Genomic DNA, 26499 nt, shown 5'->3' on the forward strand with positions numbered 1-26499 from the left:
CAAGTCTATGGATCCAACCAGCCTCTCAAAGAGAATTATTGATGCTGTGGGAATCAACAAGAAGAGCAGAACCAAAGATTTCCTCTACATCATAAATATTAAAGAAATGTTCTCTTCTCATGAAACTTGTAAGACTGAATACAATTTTCCTTTAAAAATCAGTCTCCTAAATGGATTCAAGTATGCATTATAAAATATCTGCTAAAGAGCCAGGTTTCATGGGCAGTGATGGAATATTGTAGTCCTTTCCTGAATGAACGTTCCATTCTCCTATTGATCAAAGACAGCCTTTCATATACAAGTGTTTCCTTAGAAAGTAAACCCATCATTTATGGTCTAGGAGAGCAGTGAAGTGGACAAATTGACTTGATAGTTGATAGTATTGACACTATGGCTTTCTTCAGACAAAGTGCTAAACTATGGTTGAGTGTTAAAGGCCTATGTGTTCCTTTCCTTTTTGCAGCTTTGGCATGGTTGTAAGAAGGAGACTGGAAGATATGAGTTCTGTTTTAAATTTATCATAGTTCATAGACATTTCCAAACCCAAACAAACTGTGGTAGCCTTAACTTCTGTTGATTCAAGCAAACCAACTTTAACCCTTAGTTTATAAAACTGAATCATATACCTGAACCAATGAACTGACAACATATGTGGCCTATTCAAGCATCATGTAATATTATTTCAGAGCTGGGAAGTGCTTTTGTCGCTCCCCTCCTTCTCTCTCTGCACTTATATTCTACCCCACCCTCCATCCTCTATTGCATCCATATGTTCATGAAAAATTAGAAGGCTTGGAAAAATAAGGTTTTTGCCTGGCACTGGAATGGAATGATTTCAAGGTAGACATGAGGCATGTCTATTTTTAAAACAATTCATGAAGGTTTTATTTTGTATTCATTCTATTAGACTGGTGAAGGGCCCATTTACACTGTTCTTCTTTTATACCCAAGTATTTAAAGCAGACAATGATGAGGATGAGGATGACAGCATAACCATTATCTCTCTATCTACCAAGCTGCTCTACGGGAAGGTTTCTAGAAGAAAAGTAAGCAGAGAACAAACTAACCCAAAGTTTTTCCAGATAGACAGCTTACCACCAACTGGAAAAGAACCTGGTTACTGCTATGTCTTGATATTCCATTGTGTGTGTGTGTGTCATTTTTTAAAAACAGTTTTTGATGTTACTCGGACATTAGTTTAACAGCAGGAAGAGGACAGCAGCATAAGAAATTAATAAATTCTCTGTAACAGTAAGAGAAGATTTAAGAGCTTAATACAATCCCAACTCACCAAATGGTCCTTAAATGCTGGAGCCTGACAATGTTTCTGTCTGTTGGAGTTATCTGGAAACAGAAAGAAAATTACCAGAAGTCAGAAATTATCATTTCTGTGTATTCCTCCCTGCCAGTGCCACTATCAATATCTCAGATGTTCTCTCTCCTGTGCTCTTCTGTGTCTTGATTTGCAGATGATAACAAGTCATTCTGACTACAGACTCTCTTTTTTCACTGTTCCATCTCTCACTGATCCCTTATCACCACTGGACAAGGCTTTACTTTGGATCATTTGCTGCCTAACTTGAAATGAAGTGCCCTTGTAACAGAATTTATACTTCTAGCTCCAGTTCCTTGTCCTCTTTTCCCTCACAGAGAAACACAAACACACAGTTTTTAAACATGGAGACAGATTGTTAGGTCTGCATAAATTAAAACACAGTGTGTCTACTGAAGAAAAATCAAAATTAATGGTGACTTTGTGTGCCCTTACACATCTCCTAGCCAACCACTGAGTAGAGTGATCATTCACTAATTGAGAAGGCAGGGGAAAGACCTGCCATAATACCTAGGAGTTACATGGTGTGAAAATAGACTAATGTAGACAGAAGCATCCTACTCATTATCAGTATGGGAATCAATTGTTCAAATAAGTTCCTAAATTAGATCACTCTGAATATACTCCCCATGGGTCTCTGTTTGTCTTGTGTGTGAGAGAGACTGAAAAAGATTGCTTACCAGTGTGATTTTTAAAGGGAAAATAAGCATTTCTTTTATCTCCCTTTTAAAAGTATGTCAGATATAAGAAACTATAAACATGGACTACATTTGTTCCTGAAATGGTAGAAATACCATGTTCTTATTTATCATCTTTACTGTTTTCATCCTTAAAAACAATAAGCCCAAAATATGACAATTAAGTCATTAGTTACCTGTACACATGCAAATTATTTTTGGTAGTCTCACTATGCCACAACCTATTTTTTCCTACATATCATTCAAAATCTACAAATATGATGTAGAAATGATTTTTATATAGATCCAACTAAACAAAATCCTCATAGGCATATAATCCAAACAAAGTAAAGCAGCTCACAGTAAGTGATATAAAATTCACAGTCATATATTATTTTATATAACTGTGTGTATTATTTCAAGATGATAAATGATGCCATCCGACTTACCAGGCCGGCATTGTTGCTGGGGAAGAAGGTGCCCTGGTCTCCGCAATTGCAGAGGCCTGTCTCACCCCAGCAGCCTTTGGGCCGGCAAGAAGGCCCACCATTGGCTGCTGGGGTGGAAAGGGCAGCTCTTTTGCACCGGGTGCTGGGACTACATGTCCCAGCTTTCATTGCAAAAGGAAAGAGGCCATGATTGGCTGGCTCAGACCCCTGAGTGCAGCCTATTGGTGGTAGGGGCCTGGGAGGCACTGCCTCCGCTCTTTCCAGGCCCCCTATTGGTGGACGGGCATATTTGAGGCTGCACTGCGCGCCATCCGGCAACATTTTAGCTCAGCTCTCCCACCCTCCCTCCCTTGGCTAGGGTGTTTTTGTCACAACTTTGTTTTAGGTTGACAGCATAGGTCCTGTATCTGGTGGGCATGGTTTCCAGGCCTCCATAGCACTGGATCAGGAGTCCATTGGATTTGGGAGTGCTGAGGGCAGGTGGTGTGGCCATTGCGGGTGCCACATCAAGTGAACATCTCCCAGTGACTAGGGGCTTATTGGAATATGCGACTGACCAGTTGCATATATGTGAGAGGGCGTTTCCGTTGCCCCTATGTCATCCCGATGCTTGGTCATGACCAAGCAACCTTACATCAATCAAATGGGGTGTTGATTAATGTTTCCAGATCCAGACCTTATGCTTTGGGCCAACCCTACCCTTTGTGCTGTTTGTTAATAAAGTTGTGGCCTTTTCCTCCACTTCTGTGTTGTTGTCTATTGGGCAGCTTCCTTCCCACAGCAATAAGTATCCTTCATGAGACATAAAACTGGACAGTTATAGAAAAACAGGTATTACGCAGTGCACAAGAAAACATACCAGAAAGATACATAAGAATATAGACACGCCAGAATAAGCCCATCCTCAGGATTTTTAGATTCTATAAATTTTATGTTGATCTGAATTCTTTTTTCTTTCTAATGTCCAATAATGTACATTTGAAGTACATTGTTGAAACTAGTTTTCTAACTCCTGCAAATCTGATATTATCTAAACTTCAAATCTTTGATTACAATTTTATATAATAGTGCAATTATTTGAAGCATCAGTTATGACGTCATCCTTGCTTGACAATAATTTTCTACATGACTGTTTTCTATAATTTGCCTAATCCATTTTCCCCCTTAATATGTTTGTGAGGCCATTATAAGAAACTATGATAAATTCTCTTTTACAGAGAGCACATAACTGTGAGTGGGGAAGAGTTAGTCATTGCAACCCCCTTATTTACCAAGCCAACAAGCCCATCAGAGAAGAATTATTATTATTATTATTAACCTTTATTTATGAAGCGCTGTAAATTTACACAGCGCTGTACATATAATAGTTTTAATTAGAAGGTTCCCTGCCCTTGGGCTTACAATCTAAAAAGACATGACACAAAAGGAGAAGGGAGTGGTGGAGGGAAAGGGTAAGAGGTCCAGCAGTTCCTCTCTACCTCCAAGGCCTGGACCAAGGCAGATGGACTGGAGGGAGGTCTTGGCTTCATAATGGATGGTTAATCTTCTTCCAGGGAAAATACATACTCTCAAGTAGGATAATATATATACAGTACATAGCAATACAGGAAATGGTTCAATAAACAGGTACCAAAAGAACCTCAAATCATAAACAACAATTATGCAATACTTGGGAAGGCTTCTCTGAACAGGATGGTTTTCAACTCCGTTTTGAAGCTGGTTAAAGAAGTGATGGCTCTTGCTTGTGGGGGAAGAAGGTTCCAGGAGTGAGGGGTAGCAAGTGAAAAGGGGCGAATCTGAGATGGGGCAGAGGAAATCCTGGGCTGAGACAGCAGACCTTGACTACCAGAACGGAGGGCCCGAGTGGGAAGGTGAGGAGAAAGAAGGTCTGATAAGTAAAGAGGGGCCAGACCATGGAGGGCTTTAAATGTCGACAGCAGGAGCTTATACTGAATACAGAAAGGGAGGGGGAACCAGTGAAGGGATGCCAAGACAGGAGAGATATGGTCAGTGCGCTGGGCAGTAGTGATAATGCATGCAGCTGGATGCTGGACAGAGATTAAAGGATGGAGGTGAGAAAGAGGAAGCCCAGCCAGGAGGACGTTACAGTAATCAAGTCGTGAGATCACTAGGGCATGGACCAGGATCTTGGCAGTAGAGGCGGAGAGATATGATCTGATTTTGGCAATATTGTACAAAATGAATCTACAAGCCTTGGCTGTGGTCTGGATCTGAGGGATTAAAGGTTAAGTAGTGCCTATAAATTATAGTGTCATAATGTATTTTCTCTAAATGCCTCCTTTGAACATTTTTTATGAGTATCTGATGTACAGGAAGTGGGAAATTATATCTAAGTGTTGCTTTGGCAGAAGCAATTTCTTTCAAGTCATGACTATATATTAAATCTTCATTAAGTCAGTCTACTGCTTATGTTACTGCTAAGCATTTAACCTAGATCTTGTATCATAGTGTTAGTGCACTAAAGTATTTTCCACTAGCAATCCAAACAAAGTAAAATGTTCCTTCCCTGGAATTAAAATTATTCTTATGCGGAATGTGAATGTTGCTGTTTTATCTGTTCCAGATATTATCCATATATAGATTGTTGTTGTGTGCCTTCAAGTCACTTCCAACCTAAGACAACACCTAAGGGATTTGTTGGGAAGAATTTTTTAGAGGGGCTTTACTTTGCTATCCTCTGAGGCTGGGAGAGTGTGACTTGCCCAATGTCACCCAGTTGGATTATATGGCAGAGATTGGATTTGAGCCTTGTTCTCCAGAAACCTTGTCCAATGCTCAAACCATGCTAGCTCTTATATATAGCTTACATCAGAAAAATCACACGGTTAAAACTTAACCACAAGACAAGGAACAATTGGCTTGATACCCTGATATTTAATGTCCCAAATTAAATATCAGGGTATCAAGCTGCTACACTTCTATTTTACTTTTACAGTTACCTTTTGCATTTATAAAAGAAACTATTAAGAATGTACAGGACCATTACCAACCTGAATTGTGTGGTTGCTCATTAACTATGTTGACATTCACTATGTTGATGAGGGAGCAAGCTTGTTTTCTGCTGCTCCAGAGACTAGGACCTGGAGGAAGAGATTCCACCTCAACATTAGGAGGAACCTCCTGACTGTAATGGCTGTTGGACAGTGGAACACACTCCCTTGGAGTGTAGTGTAGTCTCCTTCCTTAGAGGTCTTTAAACAGAGGCTAGATGGCCATCTGTTGGGGATGCTTTGATTTAGATTTCCTGCATGGCAGGGGGTTGGACTGCATGGCAGGGGGTTGGACTGGATGGCCTTTGCGGTCTCTTCCAACTCTACGATTCTATGATTCTATGTTGAAATGTTGACAGCTTTTAAAACTAAAGATGGCCAGATACAGTCAGGCACACATAAAATTGCATAGATCCATATAAATTATGAATACATGAAGCATATAAATTCCTTTTGATAACTCTTCCATTCTTAAATACTAGAATGAATGCAGTACAGTCAGCCTTTAGTATTTTCTGGGGTTTGGTTCAGGGCCCCCTGTGGATACCAAAATCTGTGGATACTAAAGCCCCATTAAATGCAGTGGCACAGTGAGATGGTGTTTCTTGTATAAAATGGTAAAATGAAGGTTTGCTTTTTGGCATTTAGATGTTTTTAAAATATTTTCAAACTCGGGATGCTTGATTCCATGGATGAAAAATCCATGCCTATGCAGGACTGACTGTACTATTGCAGTACTGATTCCCATGAAAAAGACATTAAAGGTACACAAACAATGCATAAATCCATAGTTCTGGCGGTGCACATAATCCATTGTTGTTTGAAGGTATTTAAATGTGTTTACTTATTTATTTATTTATTTAATAATATACCTTTCTCTCCATATATGACAGAAGGTAGCTTACAAAATGAATTTAATCTTTTAAGTCCCTTAGGACCTTCCAATAGATGAGCAGATGTTATTGCAGTGCGCCCAGATAATATGCGGGCGCATTTTATGTGGCTTCCAGCATATGCTGGAAGTTGTGCCGGAAGGAAGGGAGTCGCGCACTGGAATAAAACAATGGGACGCGCTCCCATGGCATGCACCTCACACGCCACTGCCGCACCACCGCGGGCACGAGCCCCATTCATTTGAATGGGGCTTGAGAACCCACGTTTTTTCCCTAACGCGGGGGGCCCAGTAACGGATCCACCATGTAAGGGAAGGGATAACTGTACATAGTAACACTTCACAGGAAAGTGACTGTGTGGGATGCACCATCTCCTTAGCACCCATGAATTGTCCTACAACAGTGCACCCGCCTTATACACGGGCGCGCTATACACGGCTTTGAGCGTATGCACTCAAGCCATGGGGAGCACACGGGGCAGCGTGTCCCATTCAGATGAATGGGACGTGCGCCCGTGGCTCCCCGCGTGCTACCACACCGCCGTGCCACTGCGCGCATGAGCCCCATTCAAATGAATGGGGCTCCAGCATAGGCAGAATTTGCCTTACGCAAGGGGGTCCAGAACGGATCCCCCGCTTGAGTTTCCACTGCATATGTACAATCACCAGTGTTAAGAGATTACATTTTTCTAGCTTTATATTTTCAACACACATTTATAATGAAAGTAAAGGCTGTATCCTTTCTTACTAATGAAGAACAGAACCAAGTAAAATCACCATTTCAAGTGTATTAAGAAAGAGCACAAAAGTGTGACAATGGCCTGTTACAGACAGCCAAAATAAAGCTGCTTCGAGTCACAGTGGAGGTATGGTGTTTCAATGATGCATGCATCCTAAGAGTCCAGAAGTCACACCAAAGCCACACTCCAGTCCTGAAGGGCTGGAGCATGGCTTTGGCGCGACTTCTGGACTCTTAGGACGCATGCATCATTGAAACACCATACCTCCACTGTGACTCGAAGCAGCTTTATTTTGGCTGTCTGTAACAGGCCAATATGTGCATAAAATGTGCTGAAATGCAGCCTAAATATACTGTAAGAAAGCATATTTACAGGCAACCAAATTCACATTATACTATGAAGCAAAGCACAATACCACTTGAATTTGTATGTGACATTCTGACACCAACATGCTTAGAATCCAAACTTGTATGATCATTGTGAAGGAATCATCCAGTCAAAAGAAAACGCTTTGGTTTTGATAGAAGACTCAACAGAATTATTGAACACAAAAAGACAATCTAACAATCATGTTTTGCATACTTAGTCTGTTTACAAACAAACAAAATAGACCCATTTTCCTATTAGATTTAGGAAGCAGGGCTTTCAGTTTGCTTAGATGGTTCACAGAAACAAAATTTCAGTCAGACAGTGACTCAGAATGAGTCTTATTCAAAGAGTTATCCAAAGAAAGCCACTGTCATAAGGAAAAAATGTCATAGACTTAATACTGTAGCACAGAACACAAACTATTCTGATTATATTGAGTACTCGTCTTTTTTGATTTTCTGTAAAATGGGAGTAAATTAAAATAATGCCTCCTTTGGGATTTAAATGTTAAAGGCTAAATGGTGAAGAAGAAGGTTAACCTCACACAGTATGCATGAGAAAGAGAGAAAGGACAAAAACAGCACTTCAGCAAAGCTTCATAGTATACTTTAATTAAACCTCTTTAAAATACGCTTATTTTCTGTAAGGTTGATCCAGTTTATGTCTCTTTACTGAGGTGGTATAGTAAAGGCCAAGAGAGAGCAAGGAGACATCATATTTGAATAGTAAATGTCTATCAAAGAATTAAAACAGAATATTCCATTCCCTAGCAGCCAAATGGGATTTCATCTTCATGCTGCACACAAGCTCAGGAAAATATGTGTGTACAAATGTTGATAAATAGCAGGTCAAAACCTGGCCAGACTCTCTGTCTTCTTTCCAACTAATCATGTTTGTTCCCAAATTCTCATTGGATCATCTTTTAAATAACATAGAATTTTAATCATGTTTATCCCGAAATAAGATTGTTAAACCTCGCGTACTTCCAAATGATTAGAATGAAGAACTACATTCTCAAAAGACTCCACCTGTTGTTATGAAACTACAGCCCAGAACACTCAGGCCAAAAGTACAGTGGAACCTCGCCATACACGGGGGATCCGTTCCGGATCCCGCCACGTATGGTGATTTCCACCTATGCTCGAGCCCCATTGTAAACAATGGGGCTCGTGCACGGCGGCATGGAGGTGCGCGGGGCGCAACGGGCACGTGCACGGCGCAACGGGCACACACGCCCATTCAACTGAATGGGACGCGCCACCCTTTTTGCCCTGCGCGTGCGCGCGCCACGGCTTGAGTGCGTATGCTCAAGTCCGCGTATGGTGCGCCCGCCTATGGCAAGGTTCCACTGTACTGGCTTTGGGCCAATCCAGGAGCATGATGCACACTCCCAGATTGGGCCAAAGCTGCGCTGTGATTGCCTAACTAACTAACTGGGCAGATCAAGACAAAACATGGTAAGAAAATGCACTGTGTCTAATATAAGCATTTACACAAAATCTGTTTTTGGCACAAAAATCTGTCTGACTAAAGACAGGTAAGCAAAGGCCAACTTGACAGAAGATACTGAACAGAATTTATCAGAAAACCCCAGTGAGATACAGATGTAATTGCAAAAGCAGACAAAGCAAGGGTTGAGTCCTTTGTTGGAGGCAAATATTCACAGAAGACATCAAGATAAGTGATAAACTCCAGCCCATAGGCCAGATACAGCTTATGAATTCTCCACATCCAATCCTCCATGCTCTCTTTCAAGTACCTACTCTGTGTTCCCTCCCTCATTTCAGTTTGGCTGTTTTACCTCTATTCAGCAGGATGGGAAAGGAAGATTTCAGGAAGGGTAGGTTTAATGATTTTCTAATTCCTGCTGCTTAGGAGCTGAGGCGAGGGGGTAAAATGACATTACTCAGCTCAGCAGTGGGGCTCTGTAACCTCTCCATTTCCCCCACTGTTCAGATGTTATTTATTTATTTCAGCCACAAGCTGTTTAATAGTCAGCGTTCCTGGATGGTGTACAAATAGATTAAAAACAGAAAAAGAAAAAAGAAAAAATAGACAGGGATAAAATCAATGTGTGGTAAAGCAAGATAAAACCAAAAGCACATGACCAGTGCCATGGTGTTTGAGGGTTATTTTGGTCTGGTTCTGGACACCTCTCAACAGCCACCTCACTTCCCCTCCCTTACCCTGGCCATTAATCTCACAGGGCTGCACTTGCTGTGCCTATGTGTACATGTGTTAACTGTGGAGGAAGCAGAGTGTATTTAATAATGTGTTTGCTAATGTCACACTCCGCCTACTTTTCATTGAAGTTTACTCCCACACACACACACACATTCTATGTATCTGTGGCAGCTAAAAATAAGAACAGTATAGCACATAAAAGAAAAGTAAAAACCAGCAACAGGGGAAAATATATTAAACCACTAAAATTATTCTTTAAATGCCTGGGAGATAGACACAAGAATGCACAATTATAATGGAAGCACTAGTCCAATATTTCTGGCAAAAGCATTCTAAAAAATGAATGGAGCACCACACCTGAAATGGTGCACACTCTCTTTCTCTTTTAGTTATCCATCTTGCTTCATTTGGTGGAAGCATCTGTGTGATGGCCTTAAATGATGACCTTATATATGAGAAGAGATTTTCCTAAACAGCTTTCCTCTAAGCCATTTGAGACTTCTAAAGCTAGACTTGTACTTCGAATCTCTCCCAAAAATGAACTTTCAAAGCATCACCCATAATGTAAATGTGCTGGCCAGACTCAGTTAATAGTTTGTCTATCCTGTTTTGGAAAAACTGAAGGGTTCAAAGTTCTCCAGGTCATGGCAGATATTTGAAAATCTAGACTTTGATATAACAACAGAAATCCTAACAACTCTGAAACCAAAGTAAATAACTATTCTTTATAAGATCTTGATACATTTTTTTAAAAAAAATCTATTAACAAAAGACAGAAAGTGAATAATTTAAAATATGCTATCTATAATATCAGCATGAAGACACAGACTTGTCTACAAATTAATCATGAAATGTATACAGTGCGCCCTTTCCTTACATGGGGGATCTGTTCTGGACCCTCCCGCGTAAGGAAAAAAACATGTATGCTGGACCCCCATTGGAAGTAATGGGACTCGTACCCACGGCGCACCCCATTACTTCTTCCAGCTGTGCCAAGGCTTCTTCCGGCGCAGTCTTCCAAGCATATGCTGGAAGCCACGTATAACGCAAGTGCACTGTACTCTGTTTGGTAAATCTGAATTCCCAGGTTCATTCCTTTTTTCTTTGTTTTCACAGGGAAAATGTCATCCACTGAGTATATCCTTCTACATTTTTTCCAGTATAGATGTAAATTCACTTTCACTACAATTCATATTAATACATGAAATAATCAGAGATCAGTAAACTTCAACACTGAGTCGTTTTCTCCCTTATTATCTTTTAGCTTGAGAAGACTCATTTCTATTTAGTCAGGCTCATTAAGGTAGAGTTCATTCCAATTCCAATTATTTATGTTATATTACTATTATTATTTATTATTATCAATATTTTATACAGCTTCCCCTCTAAAACTGGGACTCAAGCAAGCTATTTCAGCTCTAGTTGCTGTCAAAAACAGTCCATCTGGCTGTTTATATCCCACCACCCAAAAAACATAAAGCAATAAAAGTTCTCCCTGAGGAGCAATCCTAATTTTTGTCATTCACAAGACAAAACCTATTTCTTGATTCCAGAACTCCCTTTCCTTCGGGCATTCTAGCCACATATGCCTAAATGTGCCATTTTCCCTACAATTGGACTCACATTTTTTGCCAGTCTTTGTGCAGGATAACAATGCCAACAATGCACTACTTTTAAAATTGTTTCTTCTGTTGAGGCAAATTTTGATTTAAATGTCTGTAAGTTCCAGAAATTTAACTAAAAGGCCACAGGTAATTTTATTTCTAAATCATGCTCCCATGCTAGATGAGATCTTTGAACATGTCCACAAAACAATTTTAAAAGTGAGGATCTCAGTTCCTTAATTCCAGGAACAAAATGAACAAGTAACATTTTCCTAGAGGAACCAATGCATTTTTCATTATTCACATATACACTGCTTATTTTCTCAATGCAAGCCTATACAAGATTACTCCACTGTGTGAGGAAATGCTGGCATACCTCCCTTCCTCACTAAGCCACAATATAAAGCAGCTGCATACTGTCTTTGAATACCATTTTGTTCACACCTCCTTTTCTCCATGTATCTACATGGATAAGGCTTGCTACACAGATAAGGCTTGCATATGCAAACTATCCAGCGATTCTCTGGCTACTTTTCATGAAAAGCAAACAAACACTTACCAAATACTATCCTTGAGTACACAGTACTCAACACTCTGAAAGTGCCAAGTATTTTTATTTTTATTAAATAAAAAACAAACTGGGAGTTGTTGGTTGCACAAGTACTCATTTGCTGCCATCCCCATTGCTCTGATACACTTGAATAAGAGCTGGTGTAACCCACTACCTCCAGGAATCACAGACATCACAGGAGAAATTGAATTTGTACAATTCTGTTACCACATGATTTCACATTACACACACCTGTTCCTGGAAGGTGTTGTTGGAGAGCTGAAGTGTTGGAAATAATCAGCATCATGGAGACCAAGATGCTTTCAAAGCAAGTACACAATAAAGTTATGCAGAAGTATCAATTAAAAGTTGGGCTCTTTAAAATAATAACTCTAACTGGGAATATTTCCTGGATCCATGTTAAATCCAGTATTATGAAATAGAAAGAATATGACTGAGCTGTGAGTGTGCCCAGAGAAGGCTATCCACTCAAGTGCAGTGACCAGGAAAAGCAGAGTGTTAGTCAGAGAAGCAACCAAGAGCCCAATAGTAACTCTGAAAGTGCTGGAGAGATATGTAGCTGAGATGGGGAAACCATCCAAAGCTGGTCTTTATGGAAAATTGATAAGAAAGCCATTGTTGAAACAAGTCCCTCTGATTTCGACTGAACCAATTTAAGCTTTTTGGCCTTGCTTCAAAATACAGTGTAGATGATCATATGAAGGAGCAAAGAGGTGTTTGCATGATCGGGGGAAAGATTATCACACCCCTGTGTGCATATACCATTCTTCTCCCACCCGTAAAGAGTAACGGATCCATCATTTGGTATTAATGGGAGTTTCCGATGATCTTTCCCCTGATCACGCAAATACCAGTGGTTACGGTCTGGTAATCTCCTATGTGTGGTGCAAAACCAACAGCATTCATGGCCCTGAGAACACCTTCTCTACAGTGAGGCATGGTGGAGTCCACATCATCTTAACTGCTCAGGACTGAGGGCAAGGTGGATGGAACCTGTTTCATTCTGCAAGGGAATCTGTAGCGACACTTGAAAATGGGTGTTCACCAATGATCTACTTAGAATCAGAAGTTGCAGTACAATGTGTACAAACTGTGTGGAGAAGAGCATTAAACCTAATTATATTTAATACCATAGGTGGACTCTAAAATATTTCTTCCCTTTTAAAATATAGTTTTCTGAGGTCACAGCTGTAAATGTGACTTACAACAAAGATGCCTATTACTCCTTTTCATGTCTGCAGTTATCTGTTCCAGACTGCTTCCTATCAAGTGGTTTAATCCAATGGGGTTTCAAACCTGTGTTTGCTCTTCATAAAAGTAGCTTCAGTTATTTGGAGCAGAAAAATTTGGCAGACAGGAAAAAAAAGTTGGCACACACATACCTACATATGTGCACAAATACACAGCTTTTAATTCACCCCTGCATACAGTTCATTTAACAACAACAAAAATAAGTGTAGAGTCATAGTTTCATATTAGCATGAAAACTGTTAGCATGCTAGAAAACTGATGCAGATGTCCTTAATTATCAGAATCTTACCACATCTTCACATATTCATAAAAATAAGGTCTGCCAGCTATCAATATATCAATTTTGCCTTGATTTAACATCTATAGCTGTTTTTACAAGCAAATCTAACAAAAAAAGTTGTTTTTCACAGCAAATTCAAAGAATAATTGAAAAATAATTGGAATCCTCAAATTATTCAAAAGTGTTGACATTACTGGCATATATACCAGAGTTCACCAATTTAATATTTCTTTTTTAAAAAACAATATTCATTTAAATGTAGTTTGCACTAACATGAAAGTAGGAATCTCTTCCAGAAAACTACACCCATACACCACAAACAGGTGAGCAGAAGACCTCAGTGGATGCTGTGAGGCCATATGTTGACCAAGTCTTTTACACTGAAAAATCTTCCTTTAAGGGCAACACTTAACGACAATTTCATACCAGAGGTATATTTCCACTATGTAGTTAAAACAATTTGATGCCACTTTGTCATGTCTCCAACCTATAGAATCCTGTGGTGTCTCCGCACATTAAACAACGTGTCACATCATGTCTTTCAGTGATCTCATCATGGATGCTTGATTTGCGTCTAAAACTTAACATGGCTAAGACTACTAATCTATCCCCTTAAACCTACTTTATAACATACATGCTCCATTACGGTTAATAATGTTTCCATTTATCCTGTGAAGGAAGCATGTAGCCTTGGCTTTATATTATCATCATCATCATCATCATCATCATCATTATTATTATTATTATTATTATTATTATTATTTGCTCCCCAGATTCTGGCTGTAGCTAAGTCATGCTGATTTTTTTCTTTCTAATATTGCTAGAATTATACTTTTTCTGTCAGCTTCCTCTGCTAGACCTTTGTTCATGGCTTGCTTATCTCCCGCCTTGACTACTGCAATCTTCTTTTGATGGGGCTCCCATTGTCCCACCTTAGTCCTTTGGTTTCCATCCAACATTCTGCTGATAAGAGTATATTTTTGGCTCAATGCTTTGATCATGTTACTCCTCTTCTGTCATCTCTTCACTGACTACCTATTTCTTTTAGGATTTGGTATAAGCTTCTTCTCTTAATGTTTAAAGCTTTACACAACCTAATCCTCCTTCCCTTATCTGTCAGCCCTTATTTCATCTTACCATCCTGCTTGAGATCTATGGTCCAGGAATTTGGGGCTTCTTACTCAGCCAATGGTTTCCTCTTTCTTGGCTTGGGTTCGTCCTTTTTCACTTGCTGTACCGTACTCCTGGAAGTGCCTTCCTCAACATCTGCAGACTATCTCTTCTCTTGCTAGCTTAAATCTGAATTAAAGACTTTCTTGTTCTCTGAAGCATCTGGAACTTAATTTTAATGTTGTCATATTATTTATATTTGATTATACGTATTACTGTTTTTACAGATTTGTACTTTAATTGCATAATTTGCTTATTTACTGTACAGCTTTACACTTTATGATTTTAGATTGTATGCCATTGGCAGGTTTTAATGTTGAATTGATTATTTCTGTAAAGCACCATATAAATTTATGGTGCTATATAAATAAATATTAATAATAATAATATGAAGTTTTTGTATGTTTTAAACTTGTAAGCCACTTTGAGTCTCAATTTCTGGGGGAAAGTGGAATAGCGATGGTGGCGATGTTGATGTTGATGTAGTGCCTATGTGACCTGTCAGACTCTAAATTGAAATTACTCTCAGCTCACATTGATCAACAGATCAAAATGCCAGAATGCAGGTGGAGAGATTGGCTGGGATATCAAATGAACTATGTATAAGGTATTTGTGTGGGTGTATATGCCAGATTTATTAATTTAGGCCATGGACTGTCATTGAGGGATATCAGGTAAGTGGGTACTCCCACTCTGGGGCTGATAAGGGTGGAAATGAAAAGACTAGAGGGTAGCATATATGTACCCCTTTGGCCTGTTACAGACAGCCAAAATAAAGCTGCTTCGAGTCACAGTGGAGGTATGGTGTTTCAATGATGCATGCGTCCTAAGAGTCCAGAAGTTGCACCAAAGCCACGCTCCAGCCCTAAGGACTGGAGCGTGGCTTTGGTGTGGCTTCTGGACTCTTAGGACGCATGCATCATTGAAACACACTACTTCCACTGTGACTCGAAGCAGCTTTATTTTGGCTGTCTGTAACAGGCCTATGTATACTATAATATTTTAATGTGATATGAAGATCTTTTGATATACCCTACTCTTTTTAATTAATTCATTAATTTAATTTATATCCCAACAAACACTGGATTTTTGTTACTTAGATAAGTTGCCTCCATGACATTATGAAACATACAAGCCTTCTGAAATATGTCTATGCCTTTTTGTTATAGTAATTGATCTCTTAATGACTAGACATTTTATAGTAGTTAAATACTTATACTACTATAACTTAACAAGCTAATCTTTGTCCAGGGTAACCTCCCTGTTTATAAATTGCTTTTTTATACAAAATGACATCCACTTTTTAAAAACATACAATATAGATGTTTATAGCTAACTGACACGCATTATCCTAGACTTATTTATTTAGTCCTATTTTATTTTCTTCATTTCTGATTTTGTATTCCAAAAGGGAGAAAGGCATCTTTTCAACTGAACTGACAGAAAAAAAATTGCAATAGCAAATGGGTAACTAACCTGTGTGCAATGAAGTACAGCTGGAGAGAATGCTAATTCTCTGCCTCAATGCTGCCTTCAAAGAGATTATTCAAGGCTTCCTTTGACATGGAACAGGGTGATCAGCCAGCACAACTATACATGAAAATAATCTTTATCCTCTTTAACAAAAAAGGTAAAATAAAAAAGTAAGTCAGTCATGCCCTAATTATTTACATTTAGCTGGAAAAAGAGAAAAGCTCAGTAAATGGAATTATTGAAACTCATGTTGGATTATAGATTTATTTAAAAAGAAAGGATAAACATAAACTAGGAAAATATGCAGAAAATTGTCTAATTAGAAAGAAAGGAGAAAAAGTGATAACATCTATAGGTAGATTTGAACCAGAAATTTGAACAAAAATGTTGATACTACAAAGCAACTTCTTTTCATATTTCAAAACTTAACATAATTTTATTTGTCAATATTGCTTCTGTTGTTTTCCCATAGCATTTTATTACCCCATGCAAGTTCTAGTTTATATTTACACAGTCACCTGGAACCTAGTGGCATTATCAAGTCAATGGGACTTGCTTCTGTGCAGGAATGCATAAAATGATACTGTCTAGGTATTAAAATGTTAAGTATAAAATTTTTGGTAGCAAACTACCTCACGTGACACAACAAACCAATATACCATATATACTCAACTATAAGTCGACCTCATGTATAAGTAGAGCTCACATTTTGGGACCAAAATTATGGATTTTGACATGACCCATGGATATAAGTGTAAAACTTGAAGGCTCCTTCATTGTGGGTATGCGAATGGCAAGAGGGAAGCAACGATCAATACAAGGCTTCAATGAAGCATTCCCAGGCATTGTGTGATTGTTTATCCAGTTGTGATCTGATATTTGATTTGATATTTGATGTTAAACTTGTTGCCTGCTTATTTTTATCTAATTCTATTTTGTATTAATATCTATTGTTTTTTATGTATTTTGTAGAATGTACGCCATTGGCAGGTTTCATTTTTATCGATTTTACTGTTTGCATGTACAGCGCTGTGTAAATCTACAGCACTATATAAATAAACTATAATGATAATAATTCAGTGTTTCAGCCTTCATTCCACTTGGAATTCCACAGCAACCAATCAATCACCAAGGACTCTATCTGCTTGTCTCAAGACAGAAAAAAACTGCATGGGGAAATCTGAAAGAGCTGCTATCACATTACCATACTGACCCGGAAATAAGTCAACCTAGGATTTTGGGGTCAATTTTTGGGCATACATTTTTAGACTTGTTTATAAGTATATGTGGCAATAGTTTTATCTTCCCTTTTCCAAGTTTCTAGCTTGTAGTACTATTCTGCTTCTTAAAAATAACTACTGTGCTCATCTTTCAGTTACTGGTTTTTTTTTAAAAAAATAAACACTTCTGAATGCTATGTGTGTGCGCGCACACACACACACGCCTTCAGGTTGCCTGTTGACATCTGGCAACTCCATGAATTTTTCATATGGTTTTCTTAAGCAAGGAATACTCTGAGGTAGTTTGCCAGTTTCTTCCTCTGAAATATTCCCTACAGCACCTGGTATTCATTGGCAGACTCCTATTTACTCACCACGGCTGACCCTGCTTAACTTCCAAGATCAATTGTACCAGAATGTTTTTCTCGTGGTCTCCCTTTTACCACATTTGGAGTGGCATAACATGAAATGTGACTTGATCCAGTATAAAATAAAAATGCAAACAATCTGTATGCCTTTTATCAGATAACCAACCTAATTAAAGATGTAGAAGGATGGCCATCATGTGATGATGGAGCTTAGTTATGTGGGGGGGGGGGCAATATGGGCATTGCCTACCCTTAGAATAAGAATTCTGCTCTGGAAAAAAACGAGAATAAGACTCAAAATAATGAAAGATATGGTTGAAAGAGGAGGACTTGGGTTACCTTGTCTAAAATTGTATTTTCATGCTGTGTGCTTGTCCTGGTTGAAACAATGGGTTACTTTAAGAGATAAAAAACTTCTCAACAATTAGTGAATTATTTTTTGCTGCACAAAGTATGGTCTGTTTTAAGAAAGAAGGAGATCTTTCCTGCTGTCCCAAAAACTTAGGCCAAGTCTGATTTTAACTCTCTGGCATATCCATGATCTTTGCATACATGTTTTAAAACTTTGAAGGCAAGTGATACGTTTTATTGCAACTCTACTCTGTTTGCAATTAATAATGAACCATATTTTCAGCTGATGTCCTATTTTTACATCAGTATTCTAAACAGAGCTGAAATAACGCAAATTTGATTAATTTAATTCCCACTGTTCCCAGTGAGAAACTTCCTCCTTAATAGCTAAAATTGAAATTATTTTAAATAAATAAATAAATGGCATTATAATTTGGAGAACATTAGCCCAGCTCTATGTGCGCTCCTGAAAATGAATTTAATCAGTATGGATGCCAGGAGAAAACTGAAGAATCCAAAGACAGGAAATACTTTATGTAACTGTGTGGAGTTGCTTTTACAAAAGCAAATGTATTGTGATGTTCTGTAACATCTTTTTGTGAAAATAACAAACATTCCCCCCAAACAACTAACCCACCAACTAATTTAGCCAACATTTCCAGCCATTCTGTGTACTGTACAACTTTCAAGGCATTAACAAACAACTCATAACATTGTAAATTACAAAGCTTTATAAATCTAAGCAGTACTGTGAGAATATATGTTTGCCAAAATATTATGAGTAAATTCAGACTTTTTTTTAAAAAAAAAAATCAGTCTTTCATGAGGAGGCTTTATAATGAACAAACCACAACCAGTGATTCATCATCCTGCAATCTCCATAAGCGCAGGTTTATATACCAAACCATTTTTATTCACCTCCAACCCCTATATTATTAATAATTTCAAAATGCATTGTATACTTTTAGGGTTTTTTAACAAAAAAAAAAACCTGTTGGTTTCATGAAAGCAGTGTTTTCTGTTAAAATGTCTGGTGTAGTTTAGGAGATTATTAAACACGTTTTTCTCCTGAGCTTGGCATGGGCTGGGTATGGGTGCAAACCACTTAAAAACAGATGTTTTCACATACCTCTGTGCCCAGCTCAGAGACATTGCATACCCAATCCAGACTTCTCCTGGACTTCACAAAGAACAGGAAAGTCCTGTTCTTTGTGAAGTCCAGGTCAGGTATGCGATGCTTCCAAGCTGGAAATGGAGGCATGCGAAAACATCCATTTTTAAGCAGTTTACGCCCATACTTAGCCCAGGTCAGGACTCCTTAATTAAAGAAGGCGGTTATGAGCCAAGAGGCCAAGTCATTGTTCAAATTTCACTGTGACATGAAATTATTAGATGGCCATTCTGAGACCTCAGATTACTCCTTCTGAGTGACTATTATATTTACACAAATTTTATTAGATCACACATTCTCAGCCTCCAAAAACCCTGTGACAGGTTCACCTAATGATCACCGTAAGTCAAAAATGACTAGAAGGCACACAACATTGTAAATGAAGTACTCTGGACATTTCTAAAACATGTATGAACAGCAAGTATTACTTCCCTGAGACTAAACAATCCCACAAAACTACTTCTGAAATGTTTTACTCACAAATGATTTTCTCCCCATTCTTATCAGAAAACTTTTGAAAAACAAATCCTAAAAAAAAAAAAAAAATGTGCTGAGATGCTAAAATTGCCCTTCATTCCTCAGAACCTTTTTGCTACCTGTGATTGCTGTATGAAGCTGTTATCTGACAAGCTGTTGAAGGGGAATCAAATTTAAAACAAGGACTAATGTGTTCCAAAAGTACTTGAAAAATAATAAAGACCACTGCTTCTGTGACAACCTTGCCAGAGGATTTCCAAAAGCACTTAAAACGTTGAAATACCTGACAAGAAAATAATAGGTTGCCAATAATGCATGATAAATATTTCAAGGACAATGCACAGAGCTAAAACCATACTTGTTGCTGTGCAAACATAGCTTTCAGTTTTGACTTTGTAACACTAAGTCTTTGTCATTCAAATGTTAGCTGCTCATTTCAAAATATTAAGACAACATGCATGAGATAATGAACAGTCAGCAAAACAGAAACAAGGTATTGCTCCTGGAAAAACTCGGCCATCTCTAACATATGGCCCACAAAAAAGTTATCTCTAAAAGGATACAACTTGGGACGTCCAATAATGCTCTTGAGTATTAAATGACATGAGTGAGCTGGATTTCAAGTAAAATATATTGGCATTATTAAAGTGATGGGAATAATTAAATCTATACTATACTACTTCTTAACAGGCAGATTGCTACAAAATTAAGGTAGACGTTACATCAAATGCTAGATAATATAGTTCAGAAAATGAGTAAATATCCTACAGTGTAAGTTACATGCAACCACCACCAAATATAGTTTTTCAATACATCTGCAAATTTATTTTGAGATCCTTATTCTGAATAAAGGACTTCAACTCTGTTAAAATAAATATTGTGGATGTGTCATGAAATTATACCGTGAACTTAGTGAATACTAAGATGCAATTGCCATGTGAAATATGATCCAATAATTACCTTTGTTGATACTTGAAATTATATTTTGACTGGTGATCAGGAAAGTACTATAAATGATATTTTTAAGAAAGTGACTGACATCTGAAATTGGATTTGGTATGGGAATTTTTCACCCAACCTCCAGATCAATAATTAAAGCATTTGAACTTTCAAAATTTTCTATTATTATATTTTAGCACTGTAGACAAAGCAATGAGTACGTGAGGAATTTCCTTCCAGTTGGCACACCATGTGCTGAGTTTTTAGTCCTGTTGAGTGCTTCCAGGAAGAATCATTTCTCTGAATCTTGGGAGCGAGGGAATTAGACCTAGCTACTGGAGTGTCCTACACCACAAATACTGTAGTACTCTTTGGATACAGAGTAACAGCATTGGTACCTACTGCAGCAAAAACCTTTCCCCTTCTGCAAATTGTTCAAGGCCTGAGGCAATAGTAGAACATTCAGTGTTAATGGAGGGATGACTCTTTAGCTTCTAGAGAGGGAAGAGGGATATTACCATTATGTTCCATCTTTAAGGCTTCTGAATCACTTTCTTGTGTAGTCTCTACCTAGAGAGTGCAGCATTTTCACTTTAAGGTTCCCTTCCTCCTCGTCTCTTTTCTTTTTCATGTATAAACCCTTTTGCTGATGTATTCACCCTGAGATCAAGAGATGTGGCTGATCAACACCAGTCTATCCTTTCTTATTTTCCCCCCTTTTTTCTCCCCACATTGACACATGGTGGCTTCAGCAAAAAGGGCTGTCACCCTGAATCGCTACATAGAATCTGCATATTTTTATTTATTAGCTATATTAATATGAAGCCTCCGAGTAACATAAAAACATAAGAGAACCCTGCTGATTAAGAGGGAGCCAGCATGATGAAGTGGTCTGAGCAGTGGACTATGACTCTGGAAACTGGGCTCTGATTCCCAGCTCAACCATGGAAACCCACTGAGTGGACAAGTACACACTCTCAGCCTCAGAGGAAGGCAATGGCAAACCCGTTCTGAAGAAACCTGCCAAGAAAACCCCATGATAGGGTCACCATAACTTGTAAACAGCTTGAAGGCATACAACAACAAGCTAATTAAGACTCACCTAGTCTAGCTTTCTGTTTCCCATAGTGGTGAACAAGATGCCTAATGATAAATAATCTCTCAAAATATAATCGGTACATGTAAACTCTATCCAGCAAGCATCTTTGAAATTAAAAAAGCAAACTGAAAGAAAATTGATTTTACAGTATTTTAAAAAATTAATTATCATTTATCAAACATTTTAATGAAGTTGTAAAGGAGTCTCTGTGTTATCTACAAAGATATTTATATTTTTAAAACAACAACAACAAGTAATAATAGAAATGAAGTCACCCCAACAGAGCTCACTGAAATGTACTGAAAGTGAACCAATAAATAAGGGACTATACAAAAGAAGAATGACAATTTCTCCATTTGGTGTTGGTGTTCTCCCTTTGTGCAAATCACATCTTCCTAGATAACAGTGAAGAACACTGTTGAAAATGAAAGCAATTATTATCCATTGCAAATGACTGCATTTCTGCTCACATACAGAAGTCTCTGTCGTATTGTAATTATGCATTGTCTATTTATAAGCGCCAGAACTTTATAAGAGTATAAAAATTTACTCATGCCAAGCCACCACTTAACCAACTATGCTGGTATGAAACAGTGAAATGTAATTGGATGCAGGCTTGGCATTTTCACTGCATCATCATGTTTAAATACTATCAGATCAAGTTTAATCTTTAATAAGATATTTATCTCTGTCTAATAGCTAAAGTGGTTTAAGAACAAGATGTGAAAAGAGAACTCCAAAATTAACTGTGTCCTTAGAGTTAAAGTAGATAACTTGAGCGGGAAAGATACACAGTAAAAGACATCAAAAGGTACTCCCCAGAACAAAATCCATGTATATAAAGGGAAAAGATTAGAATAATTTTTAAAAACACAAGGATGTGCATTATATGACAAGCCATTTGATGACTGAAATGTACTCCTCACAATAAACAATGAATGGTTTCCTCAGGTCTGATTTTTTCATAGAAAAACAAAACAAAGTCTCTCTCTCTCTCATGCATAGGTTTGATTAATCTGTAGGTTACTAGACCTAAGACAGACCACCTGCCATAGATGGCAAGATCTGGTGATTTCACTGAGTGGGTAGCCCTACGACTAATACAGATTGCAACTATTCTATGCATAATCACTATTGCCATCTTTCTGGTGACACACTTAGCAAGGTTGGTCTTCGGCCAACAAATGCATAGTCTGGTTCCAGGACAATATTCAGAACCTTAGCAACATGGTCGGACTTGCCAGAATTTACTTTTTGTGAATGGCCTGCAAAAAATCAGGCATTGCCATGCCACAATGAAGTTATGAAGCAGGTTTTATAGCAGCCCAGTCAGAGAAGTGGATATGTTATCCTGCTTATCCAGGACTATATATAGAATGAGAGTTCTTGTCAAGTGGCAAAGAACAAAACATGTCCTCTTATTTGTTATGGCTTTGTGGATCACACATGTTATTCAAACCTGTCCCAAAATCATGGTTTATTTCTTTAGAAGTCATGTTGTTTGCTCACCTCTGCTCCTTGAACTTTTATTTGCATAATTAGCAAAGGTGCTGAGAGTCACATAAAGGTGAAACACTGCATTTAGTGAACTTGCACCCTGTAGCCTTAGTGAGTCCATTGTTATCTCTTCACCCCCACCATGCAACGTTCCCATTTCGGAGTTGCTTTAAAGAAGAATAATTCTTTTGTATGCTTTAGAGAAACATCATTTGAGGCCAGTAGCCACAGTTCCCACTTTCACGCTCATCTTAGACCTGTTTGCAAACCTAGCAACCAATGCATCTCCCATTGTGGAAAGACAAACAGTAGAGACATTCTTAAAGTCTTAGATACAAAGACTCAAAGAGTGAATGTAGAACACAGAAGTAAACAACCAGCAGAGCTACTTTCTTGCAATGTAGCTATAGCTGATGGGCATCATAGAACTTGGGAAAACATACAGGAAGGTTCTCAAGTACAAATCAAGTGGGAAAAGCATGAGAGCATATGACTTGCCCAAGGTCACCCACTGGATTTCAGGGCCAAGCTGGGAATCAAACCCTGATCTGCGAGTCTTAGGCTTGAAACGCACAAGCCAAAAGTGCTGGCTTCGGGCCAATCCAGGGGCATGACGTACAAATAATACACACACACACACACACCAGATCAGGCTGAAGTTGCCCCACGGCCATCCAAGTCTTCCCTGAATGTGCCTAAGGCAGCCCAGCTCTGCCAGCAAAAGGAGTGCAAAAAAAGCACTTCTTGCCAGCAGCAAATTTGGGACCACAGCAGCGGCTGGCCTTGGGACCTCGACATCTGGTTGCTGCGGTCCCACGCTGAATAGGGAGTGACCAGGGCTGGAGCAGCCTCTGGCCACTCCAAGATGCCAGTCTGCTTGACCACACAGTCCAACCCTCAAACCACTAGAAACCTATATAGCTACCTCTTTGAAAACTGATCAATTGGGTTTACTCCCTGTATGTTTTGGATGGAAGGCTTCAGGAGAGAAGGGACAGATAGTCAAGCCCCCAGAGATGTCAACATACTCATTATTTTCACAGAGTAGAGCTGCAGAAAGCTCAACTGAGGTGAAAAGAACAAGGACTCAAGAGCACATTTTTAGTTATTCAGTTTGGGGAAATTACCTTTTTGTCTACAAGTCCCAGTTATTGTTTTTTTCTTTTACTACATTTGACCATATTAGCTACAGGATTGCTAGAAGCTGTCGTCAAAAATTATTATTTTTCTCCAGATTGTATGTTGGTCTGCACACGCACCTGTTTGTGTTTCCAAAGGCTCCTGCTACAATTCTAATCCAAATAGAAAGGTAAAAGGCCAGCTATTGATCCTCTCCTTCCAGAGTAAAAGGACTTAATAAAGGGGCCATCAACTTAGCTAGGGATAGATATCTGTTTGCTACTTACTCCAATCAGAAAATGTATCCCCTGAATAAAGTACAACTTAGGCTGCATGACTGGATAGTTTTATTTGCATTTAAAAGGGGGACTGTTTTTAATTATGGTTCTCTATTAAATTCAGGTATTGCCTTGAAAATTCACTTCAAAAGGTACAGCAAGCAGGCAGAGTCCTCAGGCTGCTTCATTATGGGTGTCACTTCACACAGAACTTCTTAAGGACATTCAGTTTTGAGGCAACAGATACTGACATGTATCTGACATGTTTCCTGCTTCTTTTTGCACTATCCTAGATCAAACCACTGTCAAATAACAATCTGGCCTCTGGCCTACATAATGTTACACTTATTAACAGCCCCCTTTGTCTCATGTTGTCCATGTTGTGTACTACAAACTTGGATGAACAAGGAGCGGGGACAAAGAAAGGGTGTAATATGTATATAAACAGTCACTGTCTTTTCTTCACTATATGACTTTGGGACTATAATTTAGAAACAAGCTTCAAAATATATGGTAACCCAATGAAGCATGCTTGGTACACCATGTTTAGAATAATAATAATAATAATAATAAATTTTATTTATATTTCCCACCTCTCCCTGCAGATCGAGGCGGGATTACAGCAATAAAACAAATCCATATAAAATACAATAACATTACTATTAATAAGAATAAGTTATAAGTTTATTTGCACATGCATTTTAAGGCCTGCGCCACACAAAGCTTAAGCAGCGTCACATTACACTGATCCTGGAAGTCATTTAATGATACTGATACAGCCAGATATACAAAAGTAAGTATTTCAAATAGATATAGAATTGCAGGCAAGATTGAATTTATATATTCAAAGGCCACATATTCAAAGCTCAGCAAGAAATAGATATTTTTGTAATTTAAGTGTTCATTTAAAGTCTAATCTTAAAGGTTTTTTTCCTGTTGAGGACTGTCATTTCTCCACAAGACAATCTACTGTTCTGAGATTCTCCAAGGATGTATGGTTATAAAGCCAAAAAGCTTTCTTTTAAAAAAAGGCATGCAATATGCTTATCCGATTAAAAAGTCAGCCAGTTTAGAAGGTCAAACTATTTCAACATATTCTTACACATTGGAGTTAATACATTATTTAAACTTCATACATTTGCACTGTCAACTTGCATTGTGGGAATTATGGAGTAATTGTGGGAATAGTGGATTGTTTCCTGATCTCACTGAGTTGTCATTCATCTTCAAGTTGACTCCAATTTCAGTGTTTCTTGGCAAGATTTTGTCCGAGGAAATTTGCCACTACCTTCCTCTAAGCCTGAGAGCATGTGATCTTGACTTGCACAAGGTTACCCAGATGTTTCCATGGTTAAGCAAGTATTGAGACTCTGGTCTCTGGAACTGTCTTACAGCCAGTACAGACAGAGCCAATGTTAATGTGCTAAAGTGCTTTAGCAATATTAAATGACTTAAGCATCAGGGTAATTTCATTTTAGCAGTTGCATTTCTCTTTTCTTCACTTGAGCTCTGCTGAATTTGTGTCCTGGAAACTGCAGCTGTGTTTAGTGGCAGCAGTCATGTTGACTCCAATTTCAGTGTTTCTTGGCAAGATTTTGTCCGAGGAAATTTGCCACTACCTTCCTCTAAGCCTGAGAGCATGTGATCTTGACATGCACAAGGTTACCCAGATGTTTCCATGGTTAAGCAAGTATTGAGACTCTGGTCTCTGGAACTGTCTTACAGCCAGTACAGACAGAGCCAATGTTAATGTGCTAAAGTGCTTTAGCAATATTAAATGACTTAAGCATCAGGGTAATTTCATTTTAGCAGTTGCATTTCTCTTTTCTTCACTTGAGCTCTGCTGAATTTGTGTCCTGGAAACTGCAGCTGTGTTTAGTGGCAGCAGTCATGCTTACTGTTTCTGAGATAGTAGGAACACACACATGAGTACAGATACATTTGATTTCATAACATACTAGATTAATTTAAATCAA

At 38.4% G+C, this 26499-nt stretch overlaps 1 protein-coding gene across 1 annotated transcript in view; it reads right to left on the minus strand.

Annotated features, from left to right (window-relative positions):
- LOC149312253 (contactin-1-like) overlaps positions 1 to 26499 on the minus strand; it is a 218952-nt gene that overhangs the window by 149702 nt on the left and 42751 nt on the right. The window contains exon 2 of the mRNA XM_089524286.1: positions 1292 to 1344. The gene's annotated coding sequence lies outside the window, so the exon portion shown is untranslated. The remainder of the gene's footprint in view (positions 1 to 1291; positions 1345 to 26499) is intronic.

Source organism: Sceloporus occidentalis, unplaced genomic scaffold, assembly GCF_023333645.1.
Source record: "Sceloporus occidentalis isolate IW3139 unplaced genomic scaffold, rSceOcc1.0.p SCAF_5, whole genome shotgun sequence".
NCBI classification, from domain to species: Eukaryota; Metazoa; Chordata; class Lepidosauria; order Squamata; family Phrynosomatidae; genus Sceloporus; species Sceloporus occidentalis.